The 16559-nt window shown below is 45.5% G+C and overlaps 1 long non-coding RNA gene across 1 annotated transcript; it reads right to left on the bottom strand.

Moving 5' to 3' along the window:
• Positions 1-3574: 3574 nt before the first annotated feature.
• On the bottom strand, positions 3575-16274 carry LOC139356165 (uncharacterized). The gene is made up of 2 exons (XR_011607589.1): positions 15647-16274; positions 3575-6654 (listed from the first exon to the last, which is right to left on the bottom strand). It is a non-coding gene; the product is annotated as an uncharacterized lncRNA (long non-coding RNA).
• Between the last annotated feature and the right edge of the window lie 285 nt (positions 16275-16559).

The following is a 16559-nucleotide window of genomic DNA, read 5'->3' as shown; positions in this document are numbered from 1 at the left end:
CAGGTGTTTTAAACATTTGTTTATCTGACTCCTATACATGCTGGTCTCCCTCACGAAGCATTAGTCAAACGATGCAAATGCCCAAGCCTGTAAACACATTTCTGATTGTCTGAGGGCTGCGTGAGGCAAACTGGCAGAAAATGGCACTTGGACACTGCAAGGAAATGAAGAAACATGGACCTGCCTAGTTAATTTCAAATGCTGTCACTGTTTTGATGACCTGTCTCAGAGGAGGACCTTTTTCTCCCTTGCAGAGTGTAAATCAACCCATTAGTCCTATGAAGCTCCCTGAGACAAGGTAGCAAATGTTTCTGCCATTTAAACACGGCCACTTGATGGCCAGAGGAGTGTCCCCAGTGACTCGGAAGGAGCTAGACACTGGCTTTGAACGCCCCATGACACCTGTGTGGCTGTCTTCTCAACAAGGTTGGCTGTGTCCTGCTGTCAGCAGGAAGCCCAGGTGATTGGCTGCAGGAGCTGACCCTTCCCTGAAGTTTGGTCACTACTCAGATCTGTCTCCAGGGCCCTGAGCAGGGAGGACCCAGACCAGCTCTAACACCACATCCACCTTTCCATCCACGGGGCATGGCACACCCAGGCTGGGTAACATTGATGGGAGCACACCCCCTGGCCCACTGCCAGACCACACACCCAACCCTTTGCTGGGACTGCCCAGGACTGGATCTGCCTTGAATGAGAATAACTCCAGTCTGCCTCTCCGTCTGGATTCAAACGCCTCAAAGGGAGGTGTTCTGCGCAACCTGTAACCCACTGCCAGGCACGGTTAGTGTTTGTTGAATAAATATCAGCTAATTGCATGATGAACTTTGTTTCTTCCAGCCAGAGAACGGCAATTTTCAAATGTTTTTCGACTCTTACTCTTGATTTCTTCTACCTAACAGGTAAACAAACATTTGTAGAGCATCTCTAATGTGCCAGGCCTGGTGCCATGCTGGAAATGGGGAATGAATAATTCATGATCTCTTCCCTCAAGGAGCTCAAAGTCGCACGGATGAGACAAGAGGTGAGCAGATCGTTTCCATGAGGCACTCTTTCCCATGCTTCAGGTCTCAGCCCCAAAGGACCCCTTCAAAGAGAGCATCCTATTCAACACCAACTTCCCTGCTATCTTTATCAAAGCACCTATTGATTTCCTTCATCGATAGCCATAATTTCTATTTATTTGATTATTTACCTATGGATTGCTTATGTCCTGCCAGAAAATAAACTCCACAAAAGCAAGAAGATTGTCTATTTAGTTGTCCTCTATAATCCTAGTACCTAGCACCTAGTAGGTACTCCACAAATATTTCCTAAAGAAGGAGTGTGTGCAGTGACATAGCTGACTTTCGAATGCAAACTTGCAGCCTTGCCTGTCCTGACACTCCTTGGATCCCTTCTTGGCTGTACTTTTTCCTCAAGTAGTTGTCATACAAGTCATTCATGTATATTGTCTACTGACAGCCCTCCCACTCACTGGGATGTACATTCTGTGAGAACAGGGTATTTTGCTATTTTGTTCACTGGTTTTCCCTAGCACCTGGAACAGTACATATAGCAGATGCTCAATAAATATTGTATGATTGAATGAATGACAATACCATGTAGAAGTTAGTAGGTAGATAATTTAGTCTATTACGGGCAGGGGATGTCACAGAAGACTTCCTGCAGGATACGGCACTTGAACTTATTCTTTATTCTTTTTTTTTTTTTTTCCGAGATGGAGTATTGTTCTGTCAGCCAGGCTGGAGTGCAGTGGCATGATCTTGGCTTACTGCAAACTCTGCCTCTTTGGTTCAAGCAATTCTCTAGTAGCCTCCCAAGTAGCTAGGATTACAGGCATGCACCACCAGGCCTGGCTAATTTTTGTATTTTTAGTAGAGACGGGGTTTTACCATGTTGGCCAGGCTGGTCTTGAACTCCTGACCTCGTGATCTGCCCACCTCGGCGTCCCAAAGTGCTGGGATTACAGGTGTCAGCCATCGCGCCTGGCTGAGCTTATTCTTAAGTCCTAATGAACACGTTAGTGACCAAAGCTGACTCAGGAGGAAATAGAAAACCTGAACAGTTCTATGACCACTAAATAAATTAAATTAGTTTCCACTAAAAACTGCAAGGCCCAGATGGTTTTATAGGAGAGGTCCACCAAACTTTTCATTCCAACTTATGTAAACTCTTTCAGAGACTAGAAAGGGTGAGACCATTTTGTGAAGCTAGGGTAACCTTGGTAATTCAACCAGGTAAAAGCAGTTTGGGAAAGGAAATTTTCTGGCTAACATCTCCCAGAAGTATATATGCAAGAGTACTAACAGGACATTAACAACCCAAATCTACCAATGCCTATAAAATAATAATACATCATCATCAAATTGAGTTATTCTAGAAATAAAGACAGTTTACTATTAGTAAGTTATTGGTAATTTCACTATATTAAGAGATTAAAGACAAACAGTAGCATCTTATTAATGACAGAAAATGACATTAAATAAAATTTAACCCTCACTCATGATAAAAGTTCCTAGCTATTTAGAAAAATATGGTACTTTACTTAATCCAATAGAATAAATTTAAAATAGCTACATAAACATCATGTTTGATGGTAAAGCACTGAAAAACATTTCTTTTAAAATTATAAAATAGGCAAGAATATCTCAGATCATTGCTTTTATTCAACCAAAAAAGTTGACTAATTTGGAAGAGGGAAGGGTTGACAATTAGATAAATGGTGCTGGGAAAACTGGCTATCCACATGACAAATAAACTGGATCCCTACCTCAGATTATATGGGAGAAAAAAGACAAAAAGCAAAAATCACAAAAGAAAAAAAATAGAACAATTTAACTAAATAAAAAATATTTTGTCAATCAGATACAAATAATACAAAAATGTTTTGTCAGACAAAAAAGGCAAACCACAAACAGGGAAAAAATACTTGTAACATATCACCAAAAAAAAAAAAAAAAATGCCAGCTGTGGAGGTGCATGCTTGTAGTCCCAGCTCCTCAGGAGGCTAACGTGGGAGAATCCCTTGAGCCCAGGAGTTTGAGGCCAGCCTGGGCAGCACAGCAAGATCACCACGACCCTGTATCTCTTTTAAAAAGATTATCCAAAATATATTTCAAATCATTAAAAACTTATTAGAGGAAAAACAAATAGAAACAAAAGTTATACACAGGCATTTCACAGAAGAGGATATACAACAGTCTGCCTATAATCAGGAAAATGCCAAGTCGAAACGACAATGGGATTCCATTTTACATCCATTTACTGTCAGAATTTTTAAACCTATCAATAGAAGAGGTTAGGCAACCCTGTAGACTGAAGAGAAATGTTTTATATACCACTGGCCAGAATATAAACTGCTCTATTTTGACAAATTATTTGGCAACGTACGGTAAAACTGAAGATGTGCTGGGCCTCTGAGTTGCATTTCAATGCCTGCATGATACCATCGAGGAGCTCTTGTCCATGTGCACAAGGAGATGTGGTTAGCAGTGTGCACAGCAGTAGGTTAATAAAAGCAAAAACAAGGAAACAACCTAAATGTCCCACGAGAGAATAAACACACACACACTTACAGAAACACACACACACATTTAAATACTGTACATTACTGAAAATGGGTGAACTGGGGCTGTATGCATTAACACGGAGCACCTCAAAAACATGAGAGAGGGCAAACATGGCAAGTTATAGGGGAATATAGACAGTATGATATCATTTACAAAACGTGAAAGCATTTTAAGCAACAGTGCATATTGCTTAGAGATGCATGCGGATATTCATGTACAAAGATCATTATGAAAAGGTAACACACAAGATTCAGAATGATGGTTACCTGGGAGAAGTAAGGAAAGGATTAGGAAGGAATATACAAAGAGCTTTAACCATGTTGATATACTTTGTTTCTTAAGCTTGGTAGTGTATTCTTTATATCTCTTGGATGCCAGATACTTTATTGAAAAATTGAGGGAAAAAAGGAATGTGTTAGCATCAGATGAGGGAGGAAGAAAGGGGTCTTCTAGGAGGGAACAGGAGCATAAGCAAAGTTACTGGGGGGTAAACCAGGAGGTAGAAAGGGAAGACCACGAGAAATATAGTGTTTAAAGCACACATCGAGGCCGGGTGCAGTGGCTCACACCTGTAATCTCAACACTTTGGGAAACCAAGGCAGGAGACTTACTTGAGCCCAGGAGTTTGATACCAGTCTGGACAATATAGTCAGACGTCATCTCTACAAAGAATTTTTTTTTTTTTTTAATTAGCCAGGCGCCTGTAGTCCCAGCTATTTGGGAGGCTGAGGTGGGAGGATCACTTGAGTCCTGGAAGTCAAGGCTGCAATAAGCTGTGATCACAACACTGCACCCCAGTTTAGGAGACAAAAGTGAGACCCAGTGTAAAAAAAAATTATATTTAAATCAAATGAAATAAAGCACACACCAAGGGGGATGTCTAAAGTTAGGCATCGGAGGTTGTTGGAGAACCGATCCTAAGTAACCTGGCATGCAGTGCCAAGGAGCCAGGAAATTGTCCGGAAGCCAATGGAACTTATTAAGTGTATGAAGTGGGTGGGTGATTCAGTCCTCCAAGCATTTGAGAAAGTCCACTGTGGAGGAGGGATTGAGGGGAATGGGGCAGAGGAGTGGGTATTCTGGAAGCAGAAAAGCCAGTGGGACACGGGAGAAAGGTCTGGACCAAAAAGTGAGGGGACCCTGAGCAGTGCAGTGACAGTGGGGAGACAGAAGCTGCCCAAACACTTAGTACCCAGTGCCTCTTTCAACAGAATCCTAGTGCTGTGGTATGTCCACACAAAAATGACTGTTCAGCATGTGGCTGCCGTGGAGTTCAAAACACAAAGCCTCCAGCCTTTCCCATGCTTTGCTAGGACAGCTCAGAATGAACTTGGCTGACTTTCGCTGGCCTCCGACGCCTTAATTACGTATTTACTGGTATTTGGAATGGCTTGTGCAAGCTGCCCATGTTGTCAGGTCATTGCCGAAACTGAATGATGGCTTCTCTGTTCCATTTCTTCCTAATGAGTACACACACTTGAACACTTAATATAGAGCAATGGCTTTCCAGGACAAATGGCCTTCCAGTCGAACAGAGCACTCTAAGGAGTTAGTGATTTCTGACATTTGTGAGCCAGGCTGACAACTCTGGACAAGCAAATTCGAAATTTTGGGTTGTTTCCAAATTGGCTGAGTTAGAAAATAGCAATTGCAAAGCAAAGTCACAGAATCCCAGATATTTAACATCAAGCCCAACTCTTACTGGTGGATGAGAATATGAGAACTTGGGACAGAAAGCAACTGTGACCTAAGGCCACTCATTAGATTAGTGGCATCTAATGACAGAACATAAACATTCACTGAGCACCTCCTATGCACCAAGCCCTCTGCTGGGTGCTGGGGATATAAGGGTGACCACATGTCCGCCGTTGAGGAGTCTGCATTCTCGCTGGGAGAGAAAGACAGTAAACAGGAAGCAATTCACGAACTCACCATTTCAGGTACCAGTTAGTGCTGAGAAGGGTACCAGTGGGATAAGACGATGAAAAGAGCCTGGAGCTACTTTTCCCAGGATGGTGCGGGAAGGTTTCTCTGAGAAGAAACTTCAGTCCCTAATCAAGAAAGCAGATCCCAACCAGGTGATTTAAGAAAAGAATTTTAATATAGAGAACTAGGTCCAAAGGTGCTGGAAGAGAAGAAAGGGCAAAGGACATGGTGAGGCTATCCAGAGATTAGCAATAACAGCAGCTGCTACCAGCCCTAGCTACAGACAAAGGGGAAGGCTTCCAGAACCCAAGAGAGGGCACCGTAGAAGGAAGAGTGGCCCAGTAGAATGTGGAACCCAGAGGAGATGGGGCAGCTGCCTGGGGTAGTTCCTAAAGCAGAGAGAGGTTTGGGGGAAGAAACAGCCTGTTTTCTCCCTTCTGCCTGCCTTCCAATCTGCTATGAGCACCTCCCATCAGCCGAACATAACCAGAAACCAAAGGGCAAGCATGCCTGGAAAATGCATCTTCCCCAGGGAAACGCAAACGTTTTGCAGAAACCACACAGGGATATACAGCAGGGTCAGGGGAAAGTGGAAGCTAGATCTTAGGGCTAACAGGCAAATGACCGGAACGTAAGATAACGATGGAATCAACACAAGTCTGATAAAAGGAGGGACCCATGCCAGTGAGAATTCCAGCAAAGGCACGCAGGGCGGCCTAGGCAGGGTGGGATGCACTGGCTCCCCTGTTCAGACTCATGTCCGGCACTGGTCACCTTGTTGAGCCTCCTTGTGATTCTCTTTTGCCGTATTTTCCAGCTCCTCTCAAGCTTGCCTCTTGTGCCTTCAGAGAGCTGCAGGGACCTGATGGAGGAGGAGCCGCTGGGCAAGCAGAGCATTCTCCAGTGTCGGAGCCAGTTCCATGGCTCATAATTACACCTTTCTCCATTGATTGACTGTTTACCCTGGGAATTGCACAAAAGCTTAACAGCAGCCTATGATGGAGGCTTCCTTCTCTCCACTTGACAGATGAGGAAAAAGAGGCTCCAATTCGGTAAACAACTTGCTCAGTGGTGCAGAGGAAATGGCAGGGCTAAGATTCCTTTCACTCATTCCGTTTCCAAATGTTTAATGAACGTCCATCTATCAAGGTCCAGGCTGTGGAGATAAAATGGTGAACAAAACAAGCATAGAATATGGTCTCATAGGGAATATAGCTATTCAACAAATAACCATGCTTGTGGTGTGATTATTAAAGAAATTATCTATGCCAAGGAAACAAGAAAGTTCAGAACCATGTTTGTCTATTTATCAAGTATCTCAAGTATAACAATTGATTATCTATTTTGTTAGTTTCTGCTCTTGTATTTATCATTTTCTTGCTTTTTTTTTCTTTTAGTTTTACTTCAAGGTTATTTCTAGGGACTTGAATTGAACCCTTAAATCATTTATAACTAAGGCTACACGTATTCCTCTGGGTGCTGCTTTTGCTATATCCCACAAGTTGACTAGACTCTTCTTTTATCCTTTTATTTATTTATTTATTTATTTATTTATTTATTTATTTATTTGACAGAGTTTCACTCTTGTTGCCCAGCCTGGACCTCAGCTAACTGCAACTTCTGCCTTGTGGGTTGAAGTGATTCTCCTGCCCCAGCTTCCAGAGTAGCTGGGATTATAGGTGCCTGCCACCACACCCAGCTACTTTTTTCTATTTTTAGTAGAGACGGGGCTTCTCCATGTTGGCCAGGCTGGTCTCAAACTCTTGACCTCAGGGTCTCAAACTCTTGACCTCAGGTGATCTGCCCACCACAGCCTCCCAAAGTGCTGGGATTACAGGCATGAACCACTGTGCCTGGCCATGTTATTTTATTCTTTAGTTCTAAATATTTTGTAATTCCCCTGATTGCCTCTTTCACGCATGAGTTATTGGGCAACATTTTAAAACTTCTGTGTCAGTCCATTTGAGTTGCCGTGACAAAATCCCGTATACCGGCTGGCTTATAAACAACAGAAATTTATTTCTCACAGTTCTGGAGGCTGGAAAGTCCAAGATCAAGGTGCTGGCAGAGTCGGTGTCTGAGAGCCTGATTTCTGAGTCATAGATGGCACTTTTTGCTGTGCCCTCACATGTTAGAAGACATGAGAGGTCTCTGTCAAGCCCCTCACATGGGCACTGGTCCCGTTCATGAGGGCTTCACCTTCTTGACCTAATCACCTCCCAGAAGCCCCACCTCCTAATCCTATCACCTTGAGGGTTAGGATTTCAAAATACAAATTTTGGGGGGACATGAACATTCAGACAATAGCAACTTCCAAACCTGCTTTTTATCTTTTTCCTGCTGATTTTTAATCGCTTGTGCTCTGAGACAGTGTTAAGATAATGTTAATTTGTTGGTATTTGTTGAGACTTTAGTCAAGATTTACTGCCTGATACATTTTTATACACATCTATATGTTCTTAAAAAGTATATACCTATATATTGGCTGCACGGTTATTTCTGTATTCTTTCATAAAATCTAACTTAATTCATTACCCGTACCACTTTTGTTGTCTGCTTGATCAATAGAGCTGTGTTAATCTATGAATGTGGATTCCTCAAGTTCTCTTTGTATTTCTGTTTTCATCTTACATATTTTGAGATTTTTTTTTTTTGCTTTAAAGTTCAATATGTGTCATATTATCGCAGAGCCCCTTGCTCAAAAATTATTTAGCATTTTGAGACGATCCCAGCAGAACTTTAAACCAAGCAGGAGGCCTTTCTGAGCCCAGAGCCCTGTGCCCACCCATAAAGCTGGCCATGCTTGGATACCCTGGGGTGGGGACTGGTTGAAGGAGTGGACCCCAAAATATCTCATGACCTTTAGAGAAATCATGTAAAGTTCATGCCTACTTGGTGGGCACATGACCAGCATCAATTTCATGCAAGGTTTGGGAGGCTGGGGGCCAGTTAGTAACACTGAGTCATTTCAAATAACTCGCTGGGTGCCCTTTGCAATTTTAAAAATGTAAGCTCCTGAAAGCTTTTAATTTTCCCATTTACTTTTGGCTGTGGATTTTGCCTCAGCTGAAATGCGAAAGCCTGAGGATTATCTATTTAAAGCTATCGTCCAAGCTTTACAGTAGGCAGATGCTGTGTCCAGTGTGGAGGTTTACAGACGACAGTTTGAAGAAAAGTCTTGGTTCTGATGCAGCTGTCTTTGGTTAGCACATATTACCCTTGGAAAGAAACCCCTGGGGGCTAAGAAGTAAGTGGTTTCTGCTTCTGGGGTTTCATTCAGAAACCCAGAAAGGCATAAATAGCATCATTCCAGAAACATTCTTGCCTGGCCCTTTGATCTTGGCCTGGCAGCCATTGCAGGGTGTGCCGCCCACCCACCCTCTGTGGGCTCGGTCAGTACAGGGTGACGTGCAGCCCTTCAGAGCTGGAGTGGCCATAAAACCAACTAGTGCAACTCCTCAAATCACAGCAGAGGCCAGAGAGGGCAGGTGCCTTGCCTAAAGGCACAGCAAATCAGTTGCAGAGCAGGGGGTCTTCCTCCTTCGACCTCTGCCCCTTGGCCACCCCCCAACTCAACTGATCATCTGCTGAAACATGAAGTTGGTGGGTTTTTGTTGTTGTTATTGTCTTTTGCCAAAGCACTGATCACCTGAACCGCTTGCTGGGCCAGTCTTTATTCCCAGCCACTGATGCTAGAGATATGGTTAGACAAGGCCACCAGAGGCTGGGGTCGAGGGATAGGGAGATGAAGGAGTCGTTACTTCCTCTTTCTGATCTCCTTTCCATAGAACCACCCAGTGAGAAACCTAAAACAGCAGCCACTTGTGAGTCAGGGATGTGTGTCTCATCCAAGCCTCCGCCTAGGTCTCGAGGCCTTGCCCCACTGTCCCTGTCCACCAGCTGCCCAGTCCTGCTTGGATACAGCCAGTGACAGGGAGCTCACTCCCACAGTGGGGCTCAGGCCACCACCCTCAGCTCTGTCCCCACACATCCCCTGTTGGTGTCACAGAGACCATAACTGAGTCATCCTTTTAGAAGTCCCTCTCTAGGACAGCGTGAACCTGAGGGAGATGGCACCATGCCCTCTTCACAGGTTTATTCCAGCTCCTGGTTCAGAGATGTTGCTTACAACAGAATACCTGAGACTGGGGGATTTATAAAGAAAAAGAGTTTATTTCTTACAGTTTGGGAAGCTGAGAAGTCCAAGGTCGAGGGGCTGCATCTGGTGAAGTTCTTCTGGCTGGCGGGGACTCTCTGCAGGGTCCTGAGGCAGCCCAGGGCCTCACATGGGCTGAGCACGCCAGCTCAGGTCTCTCCTCCTCCTCTTAAAAAGCCACCAGTTCCACTCCCACAGTAACCCACTAATCCATTCACCCATAATCCATGGATAGATGAGTCCATTCACGAAGGCAGAGCCCTCATGACCCATTCTCCTCTTAAAGAGCCCGTCTCTCAATATTGCCACATTGAAGGTTAGGATTCAACATGAGTTTGGAGGAGACAAACATTCAAATCATAGCAGTTGCATCACACACATTTCACTAATCAATAGTTATTGCTCTTTCCCCCAACCTCCAGTCCTCATTTGTTACATCTCTGGGCCTCACAGAACAATCGATTTTCCACAGGAAAGTTCACGGAGCATTGCAAGAGCGTTTGGTGGCCCTCTGAGTCATCTCTTCTCCTCATGGGATATCCCAGCATCTTCACGGCTCCTCAGAGGCACGGGGGCCACCCTGACCACCCTCCTCAGAGTGAACCTCCATCTATGTGTCCTTCCTCATATGTGGTGGCCAGAAAACAGATCATGTGCACAGAACAGAGGCTCTGGCACCATCGTGTGAGTGTGTGCCTGTGTGTGTCTATATCTGTGTCTTTGAATGTGCCCATATGTGGGAGTTTGTGTGTCTTGGTGACTGTGTAAGACTGTATGTGTGAATGTGAGAATGTGTGAGTCTGTGTGAGTATTAAATGAGTGTATTAAATGTATGTATGTATGTGTGTGAGTTTCTATAAATGTATGAGAGTGTGTATGTCTGTGTGTGAGAGTTTGTATGACTGTGTTTGAGCATGTCTGTGTGTCTGTGTGAGTATGTGTGAGAGAATGGGTAAGAGTGTGTGTGTCTATGTGGTTTGTGAGTATGTGTGAGAGAATGGGTAAGAGTGTGTGTGTCTGTGTGTCTGTGTGAGTATGTGTGAGAGAATGGGTAAGAGTGTGTGTGTCTATGTGGTTTGTGAGTATGTGTGAGAGAATGGGTAAGAGTGTGTGTGTCTATGTGGTTTGTGAGTATGTGTGAGAGAATGGGTAAGAGTGTGTGTGTCTATGTGGTTTGTGAGTATGTGTGAGAGAATGGGTAAGAGTGCGTGTGTCTATGTGGTTTGTGAATATGTGTGAGAGAATGGGTAAGAGTGTGTCTGTGTGTCTATGTGGTTTGTGAGTATGTGTGAGAGAACGGGTAAGAGTGTGTCTGTGTGTCTATGTGGTGTGTGAGTATGTTTGTGTGTCTTTATGCACGAGTCTGTGTGTGTGGATGCGGATGTATGAGAATATGAGTCTGTGTGAATGTGGCTGGGTGTGTGTTGTGTGTGCACATGTGGCTGCATGTTGGTCTCTGAGTCCTCTCCCAGTGTCCCTCAGACGGAAGACTGATGGGGCCACTGTATGGACAGCCCATGTGAGGAGACCCCTCAGCAGCCTTGAGTGGGGGCCTGGCATCCGGGAGGTGCTCAGCAGCTGGAAGCCATCACCATATCAAGATTTGTGTGTATTTAGTAACAAGGCCCCTGTTGTGTTTCTATTTCCTGCAGGAAGAGTGATTGCAAAGTGGGGACTTGGAGGCAGCCAGTGGGGAGTCCTGAGAAGTACAAGACCCAGAGGTCTATTCAGAGAGAAACCAAACAGCCCAAGGACGTGGTGGCCACATTCCCCTCAACACTGAAAACCAACTCTGTTTTAGAGATGGAGAGGGGAAATGGAATCCCAGCACACAGAGTGAGGGCCGGGATAAAGACGCATCACTCTGCCCTTCAGAAATCAGGGGAAGGGTGGTGCCAGGGAGTCCTTTCACAGGCCTGGGGTCACCACATGCAGGCAGGACCATGCCACATCTCCCCACTTTCAGGTGGTCTCGACAACACGAAAGGGCGTATGTTACAGACACAGAAAGCTCAGTGGGGTTAAATGACAACTCAGTCACACAGAGCCCTGCCAGCAGTGCAGCCGGAACCCACACCCGGGTCTGCTGACTCCAGGACCAGCGTTCTGGGCCCCAGAAGCCCCCGTGGGACTTCCTGTGCACACTACCCAACAAAATGAAAACTTCCTCAGCTGTCCCTGTGTGTGAGGCAATTCACATCCTGCTGCCAAGTGTCGCCACCAAATCACTCTAAATTGGGCAATTAGCAGCATGATTTGTGAAATGGGGAACAGGATATGCTTTGACCCCTTGAACTTCTTCCCTACTGAACTCTCCAGTTCTAGCTGAGCTTTTAGTTTTAAAAGTGGGAGTGGGGTGGAGCAGGAGAAAGTTCCTTAAACCAGCGTTTCTGCCAATGGCCACTTCCTGGGGAATCATCTCTACCTGGATGGTTGAGGTTTCAAAACGAGACTCCAGCAAAATGAAGACAAGGCAAACTATGAACTGGAAAAAGTCGGTAGACCGCTCACTGCCAAGGGTTGAGATTCTTAATAGAAAAGTGTGCTTAGAAAATGAGGACAACCAGGAGAGCAGGCCAAGCGCATGAGTAGGCAACCTCCAGCGAAGAGATGCAAATGGGCATCCGCACAGGGAGAAAACGTCAGCCTCACAATTGCTACACAGAGCATGTGGGAGCCCATGGATTTGGACAGAGCTTCTGCACAAGGCCCCAGGCCTCACCAAGATGAAGTCACATGTCACCAAACTGAAGTTATCTGACCTGATGAGAAATCGGGAGAGAGACTTTAGCCAAATCCTCAAACGGGCCAGTTTTAGGCAGCATCAGGGAAGTCCTGTCTGCTTTAACCCTATAAGGAAAGTCACCATGAAATGATCAATCTGTTCTTTGTTTCTTTAGCCCTTTTCTGCCTGTAAAGTCCGCCTCCTCTCTTCTGCCCATATGAGCTCCTTCCTATTACAAGAATGGGATGCTGCCCCATTCATGAACCACAAATAAAAGCCAATTTCATCTTTAAACAAAATTTGTTGAAATTTTGTTCTTTAACAACAACAATAAAAAAAGACAAATTAAAACACTAGGATGTTATTTTTCTCCTAATAGAGTGACAAAGATAAGACCTAGCCCAGCGAGGAAGCAAAGAAATGAGATCTCCCTAGATTAACGTTGGGGTTGAAATCGGCATAGTCTTTCTGAAAGGCCTTTAAGATGTGGGTAAATTTGACCCTGTAATTATTTTAAGACTTTGTCCTTAGGGAATTGGTCAAGATGTAGGTGGAGCTGAATATACAAAGATATTCATTGTGTTGTTACCTGTAATATTGGAAAATCTGGAAAAAATACCCCAAATGTCCATTAATAAATTACTACTCATGAAAATTATAGTAAACCCATATGAAGTGATACAATGCCACTGTTAGCCATTCCATGGCAGCAGAATCTTTGACTCCAAGTCCAGTGTCCTCCCACAAAGACAGGCTGCCTCTCAAGTCTGCCCAGAAGTGCCTCTACCTTCCAATGGCTGTGAACCAGCTGGGGAGGTGTCAGTAGCTAACACCCATGAAATGGTGAACATGGGGTTCAGGGCTGGGAAAAGGAACAGGGGATGTGGGCCAGAATGTTCCACTAGCATCCAATTTGAAGCCTCATGTTTTCAAATATGAGGCTAATTAAGTAACTCCATCATGTACTTGCATATTTCACCCTTGTTTACTTCATTGTCAACCCCACCCTGCCATTCTGAAGAGGGTTTATGGCCCATGTGGAGAATGGTGTGAAGAGAGGTCAAAAGTCTTGATTCTCTGACACCTATCAGCTGTGTGATCTTGGGCCACTCAGAACCCAGGCTCCTCCTCTGAAATAGGCCCTGGTTAAGGGCCTGGTCTATGCAGGTGTTCACCAAGTGACTGACATTGCTAGTGGCTGGTTTCCCCCTCAACTATCTTCTCTGGTAGCCCTCTGACTCTTGGGGGCTCCATGCTTTTCAGCAGCAATAGCATCCCAGAAAGTTGGGGGAGGAAAGTTTTAAAAGTCCAAGGAAGTCTGGTTAAGCAAAGGCGACTCTTTTCCTCCCTGCTCTTTGAGAGTTCTAAGCACTTGCACGCTGTGCTACCTCATAGTAGGGGCTGCTGGTGCCTCGTCCAGGTCCCCTCTCTCTGCCTGCTTTTGCAGCCAGCCCTTGGAAGCTGTGGGGCTGGCCTGCTAACAGCTCACAGCCTTCCCCACCTCCAGAGAGGTGAAGCTTTACCTGGGAGGCTACACCCACCCATAGGCCAAGGCCCATGCAGGAAGGACCCATGGAAGGAAGGAGAGATGGGCTTCCCACTCAAGGTGACTTCAACACTGTCATCAACTCATACGCCCCACCCCCATCCGGAGCTCCCCAAGCTCTGGAGCTCTCTAGCCCCCTCCATCACCCGCTGGGGTTCAGGCAGAAACAGGTCTCCAGCAGAGGCCACCCCTTTGCTTAGCTCCTTCCCTGCCCGTCACACTTCCCTGAGAGCTCTTTTCCAGTAAACCATGGGAATAAGTCTCTGTTTCAGGCCCTGCATCAGGGAAACTGCCCTAAGACCAGCTTCAATTTTAACTTCCCAGCATTCCCTGAACACTTTCACTGCAAGACGCCCTGCACCAGAGCTGGGTGACGAAAAGCCCCGGAGTCATTCTTGGGGTTTCGGTTCCCTGGCTACAGCGTCCAGGATGGTCAGAGCTGGAACAAATGGCAGACAACATCTCGTTCAGTTTCCTGAGCATGCTCTGAGGAACATTAATCCTAGACTGGTGGGGAAACAAAGGGAATCTGCCTGCAAATGAATGGAAGGAATTCTGGATTAGAAGTTAAGTGGAGTTCTTTACTGTAGCCCTGCCCATAGCCTTTAATATTCAAATGAGACCTAGAACTTTAGGGTGGCGTTTCTCAATGCTCCAGACATTTGGGACCGGATGCCTCTTTGCTATGGAGCCATCCTGGGCATTATGGGATGTTAGCAGCCTCCCTGGCTTCCACCTCCTAGATGCCAGTAGCATCCTCCCACTTTATCACAACCAAAAAACGTTTCCAGACATTGCCAAATAGCCCCAGAGGGGCAAAATCAGCCTGACCCAAGGGAAGGTTTATCCATTAGGTTCTTCCTTTCTTTTTTTTTTTTTTTTTTTTTGGTAACATCTATTAATGTCTCTCAGAACTAGAATTCTGCAGGGCACTGTTTGAAAACCACTGATCAAAACCAACATCAATTTTACAGTTGAACAAACTGAGTCCTTGAAAGAAGACAGGGTCTACCCACAAAAATTCAGAGGGTCCATAGCACATATGAAACTCAAACCCACATCCTCAAGGAAATGAAACTTCTTGAGGGTCCTGCAAAATAGCCCAGGGTGAAGGCCTCAGGAAGAGCCCTGTGCAGAGCGAGAGTTGGCCCAGCATAACTAGGGACCCCGTTTGACTAAGCCTCTTTTATCTCCCCAGTGAGCTGATCCTTTCATTCACCTCCAGGAACAAGACTGTGCTGATGTCAGAGGTGTGTGGACCAGAGCAACTCCATCGTGAATAGGAGCTGGGTAAAATGAGGCTGAGACCTACTGGGCTGCATTCCTCGACTGTTAAGGCGTTCTAAGTCACAGGATGAGCTGGGAGGTCGGCACCAGATACAGGTAATAAAGACCTTGCTGATGAAACAGACTGCAGTAAAGAAGCCGGCTAAAGCCCACCAAAACCAGGATGGCCATGAGAGTGACCTCCGGTCATCCTCACTGCTACACTCCCACCAGTACCATGACAGTTTACAAATGCCATGGCAATGCCAGGAAGTTACCCTATATGGTCTAAAAAGGGGAAGCATGAATAATCCACCCCGTGTTTAGCATATCATCAAGAAATAACTATAAAAATAGGCAACTAGCAGCCCTCAGGCTGCTCTGTCTATAGAGTAGCCATTCTTTCATTCCTCTACTTTATCAATCAACTTGCTTTCACTTTACTACGGACTCACCCGAATTCTTTCTTCCACGAAATCCAAGAATCCTCTCTTGGGGTCTGGGTCGGGACCCCTATTCCTGTAACACTGAGGGTCTTTCCGATAGATACCTTCCCGTAGTTATGGAGGAATCGTGGTGAATACATGGGGGAGACAGCACAGAAATGCTCGAGAAGCCAAAGAGAGCAGCCCTGGAGGCTTCTCCGAGCCAACATGGGGGCATCCGTTCTGCAGTCCCGACGCATTCCACTCTTAATCTCCGTGTGAGATGCGACAGCTGTGCCAGGCCGTAAGCACACACCTGTAGCTTTGTGTTCCAGCACAGAGGAGCATGCCCCAATTTTCAATTATGAGAAAGCTTTAACTCAAATCCCAGGAGCAGAAAACTCATTAATTTATTCAGTCCAGCCTCCCTTGCTTCTTGCTAGGTTTTGAAAATTGTCACGTGTGTTTGCCCCCACCCCACGTGCCCAATCCAAGACGGTTCTTTTTGAAAACAGCGGGGTTTTCCTTAACCTACCTTGGAAACGAAGTCCCAGGAAAAGCCGGCATCTAATTCATTTCACATGCTAAACTATTACAATCGAAAGGCAAAATCTCTAACGTGCAGCTTTAAAAACATCTGTTTTTCTCTTTACTTCGGGGGATAATTATCCTCGCTCCTATTGTGACTGCTAATTACTAAGCTAAACTAACCTGCTGAGGGGCTGGCAAGAGGAGGGCTCTTTTCAAAGCATTTCCCCCAGAGCATTAAATCATCCAAAAGTGGAAGCAGAAAATGCACCAGCACCAGCCTCCCCACCACCTGCTCCCAGGCCCAGCTGACAGGGGCCCTGCAGGAACTTCAACCTCAGGGAGTAGGGGGTGGGGTGGGGGGATTTCATTTAACCAAACTGCTGGATATGAATTTTTTTCCTTTTTCCATGAA

Source organism: Macaca nemestrina, chromosome 9 (genome assembly GCF_043159975.1).
Source record: "Macaca nemestrina isolate mMacNem1 chromosome 9, mMacNem.hap1, whole genome shotgun sequence".
Taxonomy (NCBI): domain Eukaryota; kingdom Metazoa; phylum Chordata; class Mammalia; order Primates; family Cercopithecidae; genus Macaca; species Macaca nemestrina.
This window is presented reverse-complemented; position numbering and strand designations above follow the sequence as displayed.